We start from the raw sequence: 14,631 nt of genomic DNA on the forward strand, positions 1-14,631 counted from the left end.
CACTTGGCTTCTGTGTTTTCACCATGACGATCATGTGTGAAGCCAGCATGGAAGCTTCTTGATGTTTGTGGGGCACCTGCGTGTGCCAGTTGCTTTTGAGTGTGCTGTGCTGTGCTGTGTGTGTGTGTGTGTGTGTGTGTTATGCAGATATGTGTTTAGATCTAGTCAGCAAGGATGTACAAACTGAGTATGTTCCAGTGTGTGTAGGCGCATGCACACACAGCCTGTGTGAGAGTGCATCTGACACAGTCTGTATGTGGATTCCTCTGTGCGCGTGCGTGCGTGTGTGCGCGTGTGGGGTGTGTGTGTGTGTGTGTGTGTGTGTGTGTGTGTGTGTGTGCGTGTGCGCGTGTGTGGGTGTGTGTGAATATCTGCATGAGTGTTCCTGTATGTGTATTTCTCCTTAACTTAGTCATACCCAGGAGGAAGCAGAGGACAGAGCAGATGATGTCTAGGGAGACGGGGGATGTGTTCTCACCCCGGTACCCCATACAGGGGAAGGGCAAGGATGTGGTCCCTGCTAGTGAACTGTTCAGGAAGGTGTGTTTAAATACCCAGACACGGCGGGTGTCAGCTGTGAAATGGAAGTGCTACAGAGTTGTGTGGGTCTCAACACGTGGCTCTCAGCCATGACCCCCAAAATAAACCCCCAAAAAGCCTCCAGAATAGATGCCACAGAGTGCCCCCACACAACAGTGATGCTTCTCCACTCATCACGCTGGGGAGGCTGGGCCGCCTGTGGTCATGACTTTCCAAGCTCCTGTGGGTTTCTTACTGCCTCCTTTGGGTGCTTGTGGTATGTGGGTGAGTCCTGACGGGAGCAGTGGCTGTTCCCGTGACACTGGCCCAGTGTCGCCCGCGGGGGAAGAAGCGCCAGGGGGGTTCGTAGGTAGTTCTGCCTGACAAACTGTAAGAAGCTGCGGGGAGCAAACTGTAGCTACTGTGATCCTCAATGTATCAGCGTCCACAGGAGTGGCTTCTGGGGAGGCCCCCCTCCCAAATGCAGGCTCCCACCCCCTGTCCAAAGTCTGAGAAGGAGGCTCCCGGACCTCCTTCTGCAGTAACGTCAGGCTGACTTTCTCTGGGGAGGTGGCGTTTGGTGGTTTCTTGCCTCTGTTCGTGCAGGTGTGACATAAGGACATGGACCAGAGGTAGGAGGACTCCGTCACTGATGTTGTTCATTTGTTTTCATGCGTCTTCATATAAGCTCTATGATGGCAGGTCATCACGGTGGCGGGCCATGCTCAGGGCATCCTCTCTTGGTTCCCGCACCCTCTCCTGCGTCTCCCTCCCTCCCCCAGCTCACCTGGACACTTTGTTTTCCCAGCTAGCTTCTCTGTTGCTCTCTTCCCCAGAGTTCTTTATGGACCCTTTCTTGGTGACTTCTGAGATAGGTCTCCAGGGAATGGGACGGTCCCCTGGAGCTCACAGTTGTGTGTGTCACTCAGCCCCGAGGCAGGCCCTGAGGGGGTGCTTCCAAAAAACAAAACAAAACAAACAAACAAACAAACAAACAAACAAACAAAAAAACAACCCAGCCCTTTTCCTTTTCCCCAGGGTCCTGGAAGCCAGTGGCCAAGGCCAGGGTGTTATTTCTGGTGAGGTCGTCTCTCCTGGCTCTGGGACGACAACTCTCTAGGTCCTCACTTGGCCTTTCTGCTCCAAACTGACCTGAGGGGGGGGTGGGGATAAGATCTGCTGCCCCCCTTTCCTCCTCCCACTCCTCCTATAAGGAGCACCGGGGCCCATCTGATCTGAGCCCTGCCCCGTGGCCTCACGTAATGACGTGTGATTACCTTCTGAAGAACAGGTCCCCAGCAGTCCCGTCAGAGAAGTGGGTCAGCATGATTCCGCCTGGACAGTGGCACAGCCGACCTGGGATGCTCCACTTATCTCTTTTGTGGGTCCGTGCTGTCTCCCCCACGATCCAGGACTCCAGTCAGTTTTCCTCGAGGTACTCATGAAGCCAAGTTCCGTGGCCTTCCTCTGGGCCTCTTTCTGTGGTGACTCCTTTTGGCATACAGTGAAGACCCAGGCCCTGTCTTAGACTGCAGCTTTCATCCCACGGGCCAGACCACCCTGACCTGTGTGTGCGTGGCCCTCTAGCTCAGGACTGTGTCTGTGGATTACATGGTGAGCCAAGGTTCTTAGGACAGCCCTGGGGTGCAGGGAAGTTAGACGGGATCTAGATCTAGATCTCAGCCCCCCCCCCCCGCCCCCCCCCCGTGCCATTTCATGGAGCCACATCATGCCTGGTGTCTCGTGCTGTCTGGCTGCATTCACAAGGAATTGGTAGAGTTACAGAGCTGAGCCAGAGAGACATGCTAATTCTTTGGTTGTATCTCTCAGCTTACAAAACCTAAACTGTTTATTGTCTGGTCCTTGACAGAAGTTTGCTAATCTCTTGCTCAGCCTCTTGGCTCCTACTCCGACCTCCACCCCTGCTACCACCCCCTCCCCCCACTCGAGCTTGATGCCTCTCCTGATGGATCCTCCCACAGACTTCAGGGCCTCTGTTCTTCCTTACTCCCCGCCCTCAGTACCCATTCACCTCCTGGCTATGCCCGGCTTAATTTTTTTCTTTTAAATTACATTCTGTTTATTTTATGTGTGGGCACAGGTGTGCAAGTCAGAGGACAGCTTGAAGGAGCTGGTTCTTAGTTTCCGTCATGTGGGTCCTGTGGATGGAACTCAGGTGGTCAGGCGTATTTGTAAGTACCCTTACTTGCTGAACCATTTAGCCAGCCCATGCCTGGCTTTCTAAAAACATGGTTCTGGAGATGGAAGGTGAGCTCCTGTGTGCTCTTTCTCAGATCTCTCTGCAGCCCGGCACCTAACACTTGTGAGGATTGTATTCACCCGACCACCACTGCCGGTCTGTGAGATCCCCTAAGGCGCTGATGTCTAGCCATGGCCGTTGGAACCAGCTCAGGAACATTTAGTTTGTGTTGTTGAAGGATTTAATGTAGAATAAATAATGATACGATTTTAATGCTTGGGAGTGTTTCCAAAGTCAAAACTGGTATACATTGAGGCACATGGGTCTCTCAGAAGCTCCTCAGAGGTACCAGGTGTGAAACAGGCAGTTTACCTTTTCATTTTGTATTCTCTGTGATCAAAGCGTTGTCCTCAGAGGCTTTGGAAGGTGGGAAGGGGCAGAAGAGCCCATGGGATCTGATGGCCCTAGGAGGCCTCATTGTCACTGAAGGATAAAATGTGTGTGTGTGTGTGTGTGTGTGTGTGTGTGTGCGCGCGCGCGCGCGCGCGCGCGCGCTTGCGTTCTGCATGCCATCCCTGGGGAGGTGGTCCTGGCTGTAAGAAAGGTGGATTAGCAAATGTAGGGGAGCAAGCCAGTAAGCAGCACTGTTCATGGTCCTGGCTTCAGCTCCTGCCTCCAGATTCCTGCTTGTGTTCCCGCCCTGACTTTCTTCATGGTGAACCCTAAAGCTGTGTGGGATGAAATGAACCCTTTCCTCCCAGGTTGCTCTTAGTCATGGTGTTTATCACATCGACACAAAGCAGTCTAGAGCAGCTCCTCGTCCTCGTTCAGACAGCATTCTTACCCAGCCAGCCATCTCTCCGGCTCCCAAGCGGACACGTCAGCGTTGTACATACTTACCTGCACATAGCACTGCTCTGATCACGTATGTGATATGGGGTGACTATAGTGAAGTAGGTAGCATTTCCACCATCTTAAACCTGCATCGTTCCTTCACACTGGGCACGTTCAAGTCCTCTCCCTCTCGGGACACACGTGGTGTGTCCTTCGATTTTCTTCTTCGCAGCCAGACCTCAGCGCTGCCCTGCCTGCCCTGTCCACTCAGAGACACCGAGCATCTCTCTGCAGTCTTTTCTTCTGCCTGTGAAGACTTGCTCGACTCTGTTCTGGCTTTGGAGTCTCTCCAATCTGAGCACTCAGTTGGGGTAGTGCCATCCTCACCTCTAAGCAAGGCACGCACTCACTGGCTGGCACACGGCGCCAGTGTGTGTGAGCATCCAGTGGAGCGGTATGCTGGCCGTCTCTTCCGGTGCCCGTGGTGTGAGGGCCTCCTGAAGTGCTCATCCCCATGCTAGCTCACTGTTGTTTTGGGAAAGCTTGCTATTAATAGGTCCCTAATCTAAGAATGTAGATGGAAAAATGTCCATAGCAGCTGAATCTTGTCAGACGCTCTCGAGCTGTGCAATTTGTTTGTTTCTTCATTTATTTTTTCCCCCTATAAGGTAAATATAATCATTATACTCGGAATAGAGGCAGTTTCCAGAAGGTGGCATTAGGAATAGATTTGGAAAAGCAATTTAACCAGGATTTCTCCTTCCTTTCCTGGTAGATGTAGGAAAGGAATATGGGTGCTGCTTCACTCCTGGTGCCATGATCTTTGGGGTCATGGTCATACTTCTTGTAGATGATTATTGTATATGTATATGTGTGTACCTGAGTGTTTATATGTAGCCCATGTGTGTTTAGGTGTCCACCAAAGTGAGGCCAGAAATTGACATCAGATTCCCTGGAACTGGAGTAACAGGTGGTAGTGAGCCACCTGAAGTGGATGCTGGGAACTGAACCTGGGTCCTCTGCAAGAACAGCAAGTGCTCTTGACCGCTGAGCCATCCCTGCAGCCGCTGGAGGGGATAGTTAATGGTTAGTAGGGCTGACACTGATGGGAGCATTCTGGTGTCCGTGCCACACGCTCTGTGTCACTTGTCCTCAGGAATGTTCTTGTCCCCACTTTCCGGATGAGGGCAGCCCTGCTCGCGGGTCTGCAGCTGTCCCCAAACGCACAGCCAGTTCCTGGCAGAGCTGAGTCCCACAGCGTTCTTCCCAGGGTCTGCTGCCACATGGCTCAGTGTGGCTTCATCTGTGTCATCGCCACTTACTTTCCTATGGCCCTTGTTGCCAGGTGAAGTGTGGGGACATGACAGTCAGTCTCTCAGATCCCCGCCCTTAAAGGAGAACAAGAACTCAGCATTTAGAAACACAAATGTGCACCATGGACACACACCTCCCTCTCTGTCTGTCCATTCCCCCACCCCCCATAGTGGGTAGCCCTTCCAGCTTTGATCTGGAAGTTCCAACCCCCATTAAGGCTTCGGTAACTATCACGCCTACAAGGCGGGGGCCAAGAGAGGGCCCTGAAGACCCTAGCTCCGGATGCGCCGGCTCTCTTGGTTCCTGGATCCTAGACACTACAGGTAGACCGAGCAGAGTTTTCCAGAGAACACTGCTCGACTGCGCTGCGTCTTTCCCAGATCCTGTTACCTACCCCTTCATTTGTAAGTTACCCCACAAAATAAACCTTCCTTTTAACTACGTGGAGTGGCCTTAATAATTTCACCAACATCCCCCGCCCCCATGCACACACACGTGCACACACACGTGCACACACATGTTCGTGTCATGGTTTTGGATGTACTTTTCAGGAGAAGCAGGGAAGTCTGTGCAGGTTCTTTGTGGAAAGGTGTGGGGCGTTTACCCACCACCCCCACAGCTTCCCAGAGTTTTCTTGAGTGCGATCAGCAGGAAATATTAGATAGAAGGATTTATAGCGGAGAATCTTGTGGAGATAAACAGATAGAAAATAAAGGATAGCCTCGAGAGGGCCTGGAACCTATTCCAACGGGCCCCGACTGTCTCTGGTCCAGGGTTTTTATAGAGACGCCAAGGGGTGGAGCAAAAGACCTCCTCCCCCAGCACAGCCAAGTGCAGGCCATCTCAGACACCTGCACTCAGGCCCGTGGTCCTGATCATCCTCTATTCGGACCTGCTGGGTAAAGCCCACGAGGAACCCCAGAACGGGCTCCCACAGGTCCCCCCTTCTTAATATATAAAAAAATAACTATTAATGGCTTACAGCAATCTCCATAGCTGTTACACCTCCCAGTATGGGAGTAGAGGATGATATAGATGGCATTTCTCTTTTGAATTAGGTCCAAGGTGACCACAGCAGTCTTAGCTGCCTCAAGCCCTTTCTAAACCAAAACTCTTAAGGCAACTACAAACTTAAAGAATCCCTTAGCTTCATCATTACCATTAACAGGTTAACATAAATATTGCTATACATAGTCACAATTCTCTCAATCTTACAACTCAAAGCAAACTCTTAACAGAACCATTAGAATTAGCATATATGGTGCTATATATAGTTAACAATTTTCTCCGTCTTACAACTTTAACTCACTCATTTGAATTTTCTTGTTAACAGAACATAGGAAAAACTTCAATGTATTCACATCAAACTTAAACATTTTCTTAACTCCACAAAACCAGGGTGCATTAATATCAATAGGTTTCTGTGAACATAATTCAATCCCATAACTCCTCCTTTTCTTTATAATTTTTTAAAACAAAATCTCAAACCTAGTTAGAGGAACCCAAACTTATACAATTTCTACAAACCCATATTGAAAAGCAATATTTTCAATCTAACCATTAACACTTTGAAAACTTTTAGCAAAACATCCAAAAGCAGTTTCTTGATAAAACTCTTTACACACTTTAAAAGTAGTCTCTTAGTATACCCCATTTACATTTCTTACTAACAAAACATGACATTAATCCACTCAAACAACAATTTAAATTAAATAGACTAAGGAATATTAACTCTCCCTTTTCTTTATAATTTTAAGCAAAATCTCAAGCCTAGTTAGAAAACCCAAACTTTTGTTTAAACAGTTCCATTTGTAACACAAAACCAGTTCCATTCCATTTTTACATAAACAGTTCCACAAAACAATTCATAAATCACCAGTTAATAAAACATATGCATACACAAAATTGCATCTTGATTCTAAGTAGAAATACATTTCTTCATTTAAACAGTTCCATTTTTAACCCAATTCCAGAAAACTGTTCCTAGGTCATTACTATAAGTAAGCTCAAAATTGTCCCATTGCAATGAAATCTCTATTGTTCATTTCATTTAAGTACCAAAATTCAAATGATAAATATTGGTACTAGCCTTCCAAATTTGAAGAAATCCATAACCAAAATGTTTTTGTAATTTTATCTCATTTTAAGTTCAAAAAGTTTAAATAAGAAATAAATTCTGGTATCAGGCTTTTACTTCCAAATATGAAGAGACTTTTTTAACCAAAACTTTTTGCAGTTAATAATTTTTGTTCAAACAAGCGTCTCTGCAACTTTTGTTCTCACAGACAGACCTTTTTAGTTATAGTAAGATTTTAAACCGCACCGTTTTTGCCGTTAGCTCAGGTTTTTCTGTGCTGCGTTGATATTCCACGGATCTCAGCTGCGGATGCCTTGTGCTGGTTCTGGCGTCCGCCATTCTTAGCTTCTTAGCGGCTTCTGGAGCTTTTGAAATCATTTAGACTGCCTACTTTGCAGTCTACTAGGACACTATCTCCTGTGTCTCAGGTGTTTTCACCATATACATTAATAGACTCACACTTAACATTTACACTTTTTCACAAACTCACATATAACATTTTTTTGCCTTGCAAAGCATTTAGACTCATATTCAACATTTACACATTTTTACAAACTCACATACAACATATTAACATCTACTTATTTATACTTTATAGAACTACTTTAGCAAATATATTTCCTATTAATTCTTATATACTTATCTTATTTCTTATTTAAACTTACATTTACAACTAGCATCTTACAAGCTTATTACTACATGTCTTAAGACTACCTTAGATACTTCTTACAAGCTTATATTCTTAAAGGAACTCTATAGATCTATTTTACAAACTTATATAGGCTACCATTAGCATATATCTAACTTAGCAAACACCTAAAGATTTCTTAACACAGATCTAACAAGACAGAATTTTTACAAACTCACATCTCTATATTTGTCTTTCTACTTCTTACTCTTAATTATTATTACCATCTCTATCAGAAAGATTCTCTTAACTAGACAGGAAGTACATACATTATTTCTAAAGTTTAGAGTTTATAGTTAGCTTTGTTATAAAGCACTGGAATTTAGTGAGTGTTGTTATTATGGAGTTGTGATACTTGTTGCTAGGGGATTGTAACATTCTCAGGACGAAGTCACACTCCAAAGTTGCCAGTTCTCTCAGCCGTTCCGGACCGGCAGAGATGCACTGTCAGCAGTAGACAGTTTTTAACTAGAGGCTGTCCCTTCACCCAAATTCATAATAGCTCCCCTAAGAACTTCAATTCAAACAAACGTTTCTAACACAGCAGTACTTTTGGTTTGTTCTACTGAAAAACTTTACGCTGAGGGTGAAATTACCATATTTAGCTGCTGTAAAGCTCTTCACCAAAAACTGTACAGCTATTAGGTGGTATTTTAAGGATTTTAAAGTGACTTGTTTGCTCTTATAGGTAGCTTTTTGTCATCCAACTCCCGTAAATATTTGCACAGCTATTAGGGTAAATAAGGCATTTTACCAACGGAGCCCCAAACTGCGAAGCACCTAGTTCCGTATCCTTTCAATTTTTCTCGGAACTGATACTTAAACTTAGACGACTTTCCTACTCATTCTTTTAAAAGCTGTATTTTAAGTTTACCATGAATGTATTTACGAGCTGACAAAAGTGTTTCAGGGCAATGTCGCCATCTTTAGCGGAAAAACTACCTTTCCCAGAATGCATTTCCCTTATATCAGTCCATAATAATATCAGTTCCATATCAGTCCCTTATATCAGTTTCCTTATATCAGTCATTTCCCATAGTTCTTTTTGGGTCTGAGAGTCAACTGGTTCTCTTTTACCAGACTTGCTTACAAATTCTTGCCTGGGAGGTTTGAACAAAGTTTTTTGGCTTTTGCAACGGGAGATTTGAACAAGCACTTTACATTTTCAGCTATGGCACATTGGGAGGTTTCTATTTTCCTCAGCTGGCTTTAACAGGTGTTTCTCCTTCATCAGACACTGGCCCCCCAGATCAGAACCACACCTGCCTCGTTAGCGCACATTGAGGCTGGCATTTCTGATAGCAACTTTCCTCAGGGCTTGTGTTTGTCTTAGCCAGTCAGTGAAAAACAAGATCATGTACAACAGCTTTTCCATAGCTCCTTCAGAGATTTTCTCCCACTGATTTATCTCATTTTGCTTGTTCCTTCCCCCCCAGGTGCAGAGCTTCAGGTATCTGAGGCTCTGTTCCTCTGCTGGTTGCTTTTGGAGGTAGGGGCTTTTTTTCTCCCCCCGAATCTGCCTCAAAATCTAGCAGCTTTGTCAGGTCATGCATTTTCTGGGGAGGAATCTGTCCCCTCTGTTTCTTCAGAGTCTTTCTCCCTGACAGTATCCAGTTTGGTCTCAGTTTATCCCCTCTACCCCAGAAACAGTTTCCGACACTAGAGCGGCGGCTTTCCCTGCTACTGAAGGTAGGGGCTTTTTGTCCGTTTCTGTTTTCGGGGTCTGTGTGGTTTGTGCACAGACTAAACATTTAACAAGGGAGGTTTTTGCCATTTCTAAACTCCCATTAGGACAGGTGCTTTGCCTCACAGACCTTCATCTGGCCCAGTCCCCCAGTGGGTTGTTTGCTTGTCTGGGTGCTCAAGGACAGAGCTTATGCCGGAGGCAATCACCCCTCAGGGCTACACTCCCTCATCTCAGGGAGTCAGTTGAAACAAAGCTTTTCTCAAAGAGGTGCTTTCTCTGACAGAAAAGAAAGCTTTACTCCTGGATAGTTCTGTTCTGCCCTGGCTGGGCTCTTTCCCCAGACAGCGTTCTGACTCAGCAGCATGACTGCTTCAGACACAGTTCAGCTTTACTGTTTTCCCAGAAAGGTCCTTTCTCTGATAGGAAAGCTTTTCTCAGATTTCTTTTTGTAGCTGTGGACCTATCACCCCGGGACTTGTAGGAAAGTGGATAACTGTGCCGTTCCCACTGGCTTTAGTTTTGTTTGTTCATTAGCAATCTTCCCCTGGGCCCTGCACCTTCCTGCCTCAGCTCTGTGCTCCAGGAAGTGTACAACTGCAGGAACCCTAGTATCCCCGAAATGCACTCCAACTCAGAGACGCTGGCCAGTCACCTCTGGGTTTTTGGTCAGAAACGAGGATACAATGCTAACAGTTTCAGGGAATCTTTGCATAGGACGATTAGGAGCACCTTTTCATTCTGAAATGCTCACTCAACAAAACCCTTGATGCCTCAGCTTGGCTGTAACTGAAAAGCCTGGTTTTTCTGCTTTTCTCAGGCAAAGTTTCCTGCCTTTTGGGGCTCTCTATAACTCTTCACCCTTACTCTCCCCAAGCGTTTCCCTCAGGGTACTCTGACCCACTGTCTTTTACTAGCTTGAAGAGACAGAGCTTAGAAGGGGCTTTTAGGAACTTCTTCCAGCCTCTTGCACTGCAGAGAGGATATTTAAAGCTTGAAAGAGAACTTAGAGAGGTTTTGCTGTCTCTTAAGTTTGTTTTCCCTTAGAGCTAATCACAGGTGGTCCCCATACTAATATCTTCAGGTGATTCTAATTTTTGTCCTTCTGAGAAAGTTAAAGGCTTTAGTTTCTAAGTTTCTTAAGAGAAAGATTAAGGCTTTTTAGAGAGATTTTCCCCCCAAATTTTTCCAAGAAAAGTTTTATAGTTTAAGAGAAAGATTTTTTCCCCCAGGAGAAAGACCAACTTTTCCCAAAACTTCCCAACTTTAAACTTTGACTTCTTACACCCCCATTTTTGCCTCAGGGAGAAATTACTTTCTCCTGCCACTTGGATTTGGCATTTCAGCTGTCCCCAGGTCCAAAGCTTCCATAGGAAACTTTTCCTTCCCCATAAGCTCCAAGAAGAGCTTTTTTACTACCTGAAAAGCCCAAAGAAAGATTTTTTCCCCAGTTTGCTTTCAAAGCCCCCAAAGTTAGAAAATTGAGTTTTTCTGTCTAGTTGCCTTACTTATTTTTTCCTACACAATCTTATACTTCTAAGTTTTTCCTAAACTATATTACTACCCTATATCTTATACTTATCACAGATAGAAATTGAGAAAGGGATAGAAGATAGAAAATTTTGACAGAAGAGAATTTCGCTGCAGCATCGGACATCCTTCCAGTCCGCTTTCCTTTTCTCTCGAGGATAAAACCCCTGCCTCACCAAAAATATATATATATAAAAATATATATATTCCATAACACCGGCATGCCTTTCCACTGGCAAGGCTGACTCAGCACTTTCACCAAAAACTCTGTAATAAAACTATTATTTTCCTTTATCTTTAGTCCCTATTACTTTGTCTTTAGTCCCTGTTCATTTGTCTTTAGTACCCCCTTTTTTGTCCCTTTTTTCTTTAGTCCCTTTTTTTCCCTTTCTTTAGTCCCTTTTTTTTCTTTAGTCCCTTTTTTTTCTTTAGTCCCTTTTTTTCTTTAGTCCCTGTTCACGGCGCCATTCTGTGGGGCGTTTACCCACCACCCCCACAGCTTCCCAGAGTTTTCTTGAGTGCGATCAGCAGGAAATATTAGATAGAAGGATTTATAGCGGAGAATCTTGTGGAGATAAACAGATAGAAAATAAAGGATAGCCTCGAGAGGGCCTGGAACCTATTCCAACGGGCCCGGACTGTCTCTGGTCCAGGGTTTTTATAGAGACGCCAAGGGGTGGAGCAAAAGACCTCCTCCCCCAGCACAGCCAAGTGCTGACCATCTCAGACACCTGCACTCACGCCCGTGGTCCTGATCATCCTCTATTCGGACCTGCTGGGTAAAGCCAAGAGGAACCCCAGAACGGGCTCCCACAGAAAGGCTCTTCAGGTCTGCCCAGCAGCCAGGGACTCTGGAACACAGATGTCTCTCTGGGGAGGAGAGAGGATGCGCCCCTGGTCCACAGCCTCTGGTCTGGGCACTCACAGTTATTTAACAGTGAACACGGTGCTGGGTGGGATTATGGTGCGTTCCTTTTGCTTGGAAGAGCTTTCTAGACTGTAAGTAGTACCGTGTCTGCAGAGGTCTGTGGGGCCTCTGGTAGTTAGTTGTTCACTGGTCACCCCCTCGGCTATTTGCTCATTGCTATCACTCCGGCTTTGGCAGCACCTGGCACTCATCAGTTCAGAACTCTGGCTGTAGCCATCCAGATATGCTGGCATCTGCTTGCATAGGACAGGCAGAATCTCTGAGCCCTCATTCACTAGAACAACATTTCTTGACCTGTAGGTCGGGACCCCTTGGGGTTATCGAATGACGTTTTCACGGAGGTGGCCTAAGACCATCAGAAAACACAAATATTTACATTATGATCCATAACAGTAGCTAACTTACAGTTATGAAGTAGCAATGAAAATAATTTTATGGTTGGGGTCACCACAGCATGAGGAGCTGTGTTAAAGGTCACAGCATTAGGAGGGTTGAGAACCCCTGCCCTAGAACACGAACTGCTCCGTGTTGGAGGTCTGGTTCTTGAGTCTAGAAGGAGGCGTTTGAACAGTGCACCTTGTGCATCCCAGTGAGCCCTACACCTTCTGATGGGCTCTGAAGCTGCTCCTAATAGAAGTAGTTAGGTAGGAGCACCAGGCATGGTGTTTCAAAGCAAAAGCAGCACTTAGTACCTTGAGCTAGACTTGGCTACGCGGTTAGCCTCACCTGGCCGAGAAGGCGGGCATGAGTGGGAACTGAACCCGGTGCTCTTGTTTCCCAGGATGAAAGGACTGAGCGGGCGGTAGGGGGAGAGAGGGTTCCCAGACCCTTGCACAGCAGAGAACATTTGGAGAAACAGCATGGAGATGTTATCTCCCCTTGAAAGAAGTCTAAAATACTAATAAAACCTCAAAGAGCATTCCCGCAGAGCACTGTGGGCCCTGGGAACCCAGGCCTTCATCAGCACAGTACTCCCTCTCCTCAGAGTGCTGGCCTGAAGCTTCCCATGCACAGGGACAGAGCCCCCTCTGTCTGTCTTGGGCTTGGGTCTCCCCCAGCTTACACAAAGGGCAGTCCTAGACGTGGGCATTATACTAAACGGCGAGGCATGGTTTTAGTGTGTGCCACCTGCCTAGGAAACACAGCTACTGTTCCGAAGTCCTGTTTGTCCCTAGGAGTGTGTCTGCTGTGAGTGACCATATGGGAGTTCGGAGGGAGAGTTCATAGGCCTTCCGTCAGCTTCAGTTTCACGTGTAACCAGAGCGGGCTGAACCCCGATCCTCCTGAGGGGCCCAGTTCAGCTGGCACACTGGGGGGATGGCTCAGATAGTAGTGCGGATTCTCCGTGTGTGGAAAGCTGAAGGGCACCCCAAGGTCGGCTTTCGGGAATGGTGGCGGAGGTAAGAGAGAAGGCGCCCAGGCCCTGTGTTCCTGGGGGTTTTACTAGTACTTTAGACTTTCAAAGGCAGATAAGAGTTACATGTTGTGTTTGTTGCAGAGACATCACTGCTGTGAACAAATGTTAGGACAGAAACGATCTGGCTCTTCTCAGTGTGTGCATCACAGTGAGAAGATCTGGGCATGTGTGCGTCCCTGCCCAGCTTCACAGATGCCCACCCAGTGCAGACCCCTGTGTGTTGCGGGGTGCCCTGGCGTGTGAAGGAGTCCACACCCTGTGTGGTGGACTGTGGAGTTCTTAGTCTTACTCACTCTTTTGGGCTCCTCCCTGGTACATATCTAGTCCTTTCTTATTCTCCCAGGGACAGAGGGCTGGCAGACAGAGCTGAAGGCTGATGGAGCCAGCTGGATTCATGGCTAGCTTTTGTCAAGTTCCACTCTGTCATCCCCCCCCACCTCCGCTCCCACCCCCTGTTGTAATCTGGTGCTGGGGTTGGGGTGAGGAGACCTGCCAGTTACTATGACCAACAAGGACTTGGAGAGTCTATGGGCGGAGCTCTCAGTGGGTAGAGCTGTCCCAGGCCTGGGACTGGGAGGTGCCCAGGGAGGCTGGTGCCTAGGCCCTGAGTCCATGGGAGGGGTGGAGACAGTGATCTGCCCTGCTCAGTGTTGGGCTGAGGCACTTGGCTTGCCTCTCTCTCTGTGGCTGGCCTTCTGGGGGATGAAGAGGATGCTGGGAGGTAATGAAGCGTAGAGAAGTAACATGGTCAAGTGATCCATCCAGTGCCCCAGACCTGGAAGACGGTACAGCCAGGGCTGAACGGGGGCCCTTGACCCCTCAGTGGCCTGGTTTTCCTTGGCTTCTGCCCAGAAGATTCTTCTCTGGGTGTGTGGTGTGATGCATATGCGTTGTATGATTTCTTTTCCTGTTGCTTCGATAGAGCACCATGACCAAGGCAACTTAGAGGAGGCAGACTTTATTCTGGCCTAAGGTTCCAGTGTGGAGTGTGGCAGCCGTCATCAGGCAGGGTGGGGGAGCAGGGAGCAGAGAGCTCCCGTGATGCTGAGAGAACAAATTGGAAGGAGGGGAGGTTACATCTTCTCTAAGCCCGCATCCAGCAATGCACTTCCACCATCAAGACTGAACCTCCCAAACCTCCCCCAACAGTGCCACCAACTGGAGACCCAGTGTTCAAATGTCTGATTCAAGCTACGTGTGTCTATATAGGGTGGAGAGGCCCGCAGTCGACAGCAGGTTCCTCCATAAATGCTCTCCTTTTTGGGATAGGCTCTCTGGCTGAATCTGGAGCTCACCAGGTGCTAGAGTGTCTTGTCAGGAAGCTCTAGGAAACTTCCTGTTTCTACCTCCCCAGTTCTGGGGTTAGTAGAACATGCCAGGTCTTCTTGACATTGTTGTAGTTAGGGTCTCTATTGCTGTAGAAAAACACCATAACCCAAA

The 14,631-nt window shown here is 47.2% G+C and overlaps 1 protein-coding gene across 9 annotated transcripts in view; it reads left to right on the forward strand.

Moving 5' to 3' along the window:
* Positions 1-14,631, forward strand: part of Agap1 (ArfGAP with GTPase domain, ankyrin repeat and PH domain 1) — a 467,544-nt gene that overhangs the window by 79,986 nt on the left and 372,927 nt on the right. The window lies entirely within an intron of this gene.

This window comes from Peromyscus maniculatus, chromosome 13, assembly GCF_049852395.1.
Source record: "Peromyscus maniculatus bairdii isolate BWxNUB_F1_BW_parent chromosome 13, HU_Pman_BW_mat_3.1, whole genome shotgun sequence".
Lineage (NCBI taxonomy): Eukaryota > Metazoa > Chordata > Mammalia > Rodentia > Cricetidae > Peromyscus > Peromyscus maniculatus.